At 38.2% G+C, this 4,900-nt stretch overlaps 1 non-coding gene across 1 annotated transcript; it reads left to right on the top strand.

Moving 5' to 3' along the window:
• The first annotated feature begins 3,658 nt into the window (after nucleotides 1–3,658).
• LOC123939558 lies at nucleotides 3,659–3,783 on the top strand. Its single transcript, XR_006817923.1, has one exon. It is a non-coding gene; the product is annotated as a U6atac minor spliceosomal RNA (small nuclear RNA).
• Nucleotides 3,784–4,900: the final 1,117 nt, after the last annotated feature.

The raw sequence follows: 4,900 nt of genomic DNA, 5'->3' as shown, positions 1-4,900 counted from the left end.
TTTAGGTGTTCAGTAGTCTAGTCAGGTTCCTAGGCTCTCACCATCTTTCTGTTCTCATGTTATGGTCACAGAAAGGGGAGGCATTTCCCTGTGTGTCTATCTGTATTAAGATATAAAATGTTTATTTCCCAGAATTATCACCACAGACTTAGCTCCAACAAGCCAGCACTGGTTACAGGTCCTTTTTCTAACTGCAAAGGAAGTGGGAGAAAAAAAGTGTATTTTTAGCTTCCAGAATGAGAGGCAGGTTCTTCCTGGAGGAAAACATGAAAACATACCGGCAGGCAGTATCAGGCTCTCCAGTATAAGTACTGCCAGCCCCTATCTACTTTATAATATTTACAACGACAGTCATCACATAATTATTTTGGTAACTGCTTTGCCGTGTCCATTTTCCTCTACTAAACTACAGGTTTCTTAAAAACAGGCCCAGAGTCTTAGTGACAAATGTGTATTTTTGCTTATTTCTGACATTTCATGATCAGTAATTCCAATCCCAGAGGTCTCCAGTGGTTCTCAAACTTCCAATAAAACAAAGTATATCCTATTTACAATTTACAACATCCACACTTCAGAAGTATTACATGAAATAGATTCAGTATACCATGGACCAAGTATCAAGTAAATGCTTGCCAATAATAAGGCCAGCTCTGGAGTCAGAGTGTAATGACTTTATTTCTGGGCATGACCACTGATTTGCAGCAGGACCTCAGGCAACTACTGAACCTGGTAGAGAGGCAGTTTTCTCAATGGAAATATGGTGATAGTGATGTTAGCAACTGTAAGGTTATACTGAGGATTGAGTAAATGTAGGTATATCTTAGTCATACTTAACTCAAATGATTGCTATTATTGTAATAATGACTACTTGTGACTATATTATAGCAAGATACATACTTCATGTTTTCCTTACCTATAACCTAATCACAAGTGTCTCCAGCTTGTGAAAGCCTCAAGTGCTACCCCCCCCAATATTGGAAGAGGGGGTTATGAGAACAAAGGGGTTGCATAAGAACTATTAGGCATAGGAGAAACAGAATTCTTCATCAGCCTGTTCTCAGAAGGAAAGGGTAAAGTCTACAAACGTCAGTGAGTCTGCACAATTCAGCCAGATTCTGTTTGGATATTAGACCTCCCCAGAGCAAACAATGGATCTCTTTAACACCTTCCAGCTGAAAATCCTGCAAATCTATTAGGGGGGAAAAAAAAGCAGCTAGCTTTCTTTCTGCACATTTATCACCCTTGTTATCCTTGTCCTAGCCACTTCTGAAATTCAATTCAATATGACAGAACCCATGGTATTGCTTTTCTTTTTTTTTTTAAACCATGATATTCTGGGAAAATGTAAATATATATAGAGAGAGCAGGTGCACAGGTCACTTGGGGGGAAGATGACGATGCGTTATGGCTTCAAAATTGCCATCACACCTCTCAGAATCAAATTTTCACCTGCCATCAAGCCTTGCTTTCAGAGTGCTCTGTGGTCTCTGGCTCCCCCACTGTGACTTCAGCCGCCCCTGAAAAAGCCATCTTCACCACTTTGAGAAGTGCTACTGGCCTGGGCAAACATAAGCAAGGATAACTGTGTAAACAAAGCCAGGTGCAACTTGAATGCAAGTTTAAAAAAAAAACACCTTTCAAGGGAGAAGACTAAAGATCTGGTTTAGAACAGACTGCTTAACATCCTAATCAGAAATGAACACTGAATTTAAAATTGGCAAAATGGAGGGGGTAGTGGGGCGAGAGGGTGGCAATATATTTGCGTTTTCTTCCACCAACACAGGGCAAATACTTGTCATCTACAGTTGAAATGACAGACGTAAATGGACTGATTTGACAAGTCAAAATATTGATGGACTGTCTACATACAAAGAACTTAGGTAAGGGAAAGGCATAGAACTAGTTAAATTTAGAGACACACTTAACTGAATGAAAACAACTCAATGATAGCACTATGAATAGAGAGCCTTCACAGAAAACTCTGAAGGTCTGGGTGATTGACTGAAATAGTTGTTATTCCTATCAGAATAGTTGAACACTTGTTCTCACAGAGAAAATCTAAGTGTCTAGATGGATGTATTTTCTGTGCTACCTACACACCACTTGATGTGAGCTCATTATATGTAGAAGAGTTCTTTGTGAGTCTTTATTCATATCCAGGGTTTAAGTTTTTTCAATAGTCGTTAAAATGAAGAACACCTTTCATAGTGTCAAAAAACACTACTGGCTTAAACTCAGAACTGTATTCATTATTTGCACTAAGCTTGAAATTCTAATTAATCTAAATCCAGAAATAATTGACACATCAGTCCTTTAACTGGATATTTAGGTGAACCTAAAACAAGTAGTTTCATGGATAAATATATCCTCCAAATCAGAGTCCAAAATAACATTCAGGGTCAAAAAGGAGTATATCCATCAGATTTATTTATTTATTTATTTTTTACCTCCCACAGAACAAAATTTCCCATTGGGTATATTTTCAAGAAATAATCAAACCATGAAACTATGGAGGAGCAAGAAAAACATGTATTAAGGAGAGTAAAAGTAAAAAACTAACACAGGGTGCTTGGATGGCTCAGATGGTTAAGTGTCTGCTTTTGGCTCAGGTCATGATCCCAGGGTCCTGGGATTGAGCCCCACATTTGGCTCCTGACTCATCAGGGAGTTTGCTTCTCCTTCTCTGTCTGCCTCTCCTCCTGCTCATGCTCTTTCTCTTTGTATCTCTCTGTCTCAAATGAACAAATAAAATCTTAAAAGAAAGGAAGGAAGGAAAGAAGGGCGGGAGAGAAGGATGGAGGGAGGAAGGAAGGAAGGAAGGAAAGAAGAAAGGAACTAACACAAAAAGCAGAAGCAATACAAATACTACTACTCAAGTTGTTTACTACCCTGGAAACTTTGTCAATGACATAGCATCAATAAAATCTTCAGTGCATCACTGTCCAAGAACAATAAAACCAAGAGACATTCTTCTATTGGATTAAACAGCCAACAACAAAAACCTTTCCACTATTAACGAAGAGAATATAGATCTTTCTACTACAATTTTACCCCATTTTTTTACCCCATCATTTTACCCCAAACACTACCCATATAAGCAACAATAAACAGATAGGGAAGGGAGAGAGGGGGATGAAAGAACAAGAGATAGGGAAGATAGATTGAGGGTTCTAACACGTATTCAATAGAAGTTCAAAAGTAACAAAGAAGGAAAGATGAAAAAGCATTATTTGGATAAAAGTAGCTGATTCCCCCCCACCACCACCCCCAGAATGAAAGAAAAATCACAGTTCAGATTAATAGGGAACTGCTGGTGGTGAGAACGATAAACAACAGTAAGTCCACATGTAGACACATGATAATCACCTCTAAGGAAAAACAAAACAACTCCTATTACCAGGGATCAAAGACCAATTATTTTCAGAGGAATGACAATTACACTGAAGACAGGTTTTTCATTAGTAACATTAGATGTCCATTCTGGGCAGTGCTGAGGAAAAATCGTCAATCAAGAAGCGTCACTCAAACAATCATTCAAAAGTACAGAACAAAATACAGAATTTACAGGCATATGAAGACTAAAATAATTTACCCAAGCTGAAACAGCTGTTAAAAGAGAAGTGACCTGAAAGGGACGGCATAAAGTTTAGATAATGACATGTTGTATGAAAGGAGAAAAGGTTAGCACTCCTAGTGACAAGGATGGAAGAAGCTCTTGTCCCGACAACATGCATACAGTTAAGGCATTGCCACCTACTTCGTGGCATCTAATCAACGTTTTTGCACAGAAGTTCATAGGAGAAGTGGAGAAAACTAAATGGGAAGTCACCAGAGGGAGAAAAACCATGAGAGACTCTTAACACTAGGAAACAAAGTGAGGGTTGCTGGAGAGGAGTTTGGTGGGGGGTGGGGTAACTGGGTGATGGGTATGAAGGAGGGCATGTGATGTGAAGAGCCGTGGGTGTTATGTGGAACTAATCAGTTATTGAACACTACATCTGAAACTAATGATGTACTTACTATATGTTGGGTAATTTAAATAAAAAATTTGAAAAAGAAAATTATAATGGGAACAAATCTTTTAACTATTGGTAAATGTTTAGGTGATTATAAAAATAGAGTTGTTTTAATCAAAGTTCTATTTTGAAGTAACTATATTACCATTTAATTATAAGAAAGAAGATCAGTTCTGGAGGGAGAGCTCTTGTTTATAGTAATATTGAGGGCTGATTGATAAATGGGGTAGGGGAGGATGATTGGAAAAATCAGCATTTTTATTTGATTATAATACAAACCAATTCATGCAAGCATCATTAATGTGGGATATCATGCTAAGAATCAGGACATGATTTCTGTACTAAAGAGCCTGACTTCATTATTTGATGTTTGTCAATAGGCCATAAGCCTCATCTCTAGCTTTTCCCTTTCTAGCCAGTATCTGGGGAAGGTGATAAGAAAGCCAAGTGTTCCCTTGCTTGATGCTAGCAGGAGTTTCAAGTCAATTAAGCCTCATCCCACCTATTAAAAAAACCTCATCCAGGCTGCATCCCCTTCCTTTCCCTATTCTCTCTCAAGCCATATTTGGGCCAGCTTGGGACACCTGCCTTGATTTCTCAAAACAAAGAACACTTCTTTCAGTAACAGATCTTGTTCATCCCTTCTTAATATGTGTATGGCATCATCAATCAATCTCAGCATCCAAAACAAATTTTGCATTGGGTGACTATCCTGTTCATTCAGTCTTAAAGTACTTAGTTGAAGGTTAAAAAAAAAATTATATGTATAAAATATTCAGTGGAGAAGCAAGACCACACTTTGGGTGAGTAAAACTGAGATCACTAATGAAGGACAGACACACATGGTATGCCTCCAAAGCTATACCCTGAGAATGACATGCCTC

Source organism: Meles meles, chromosome 3, assembly GCF_922984935.1.
Source record: "Meles meles chromosome 3, mMelMel3.1 paternal haplotype, whole genome shotgun sequence".
NCBI lineage: Eukaryota > Metazoa > Chordata > Mammalia > Carnivora > Mustelidae > Meles > Meles meles.
This window is presented reverse-complemented; position numbering and strand designations above follow the sequence as displayed.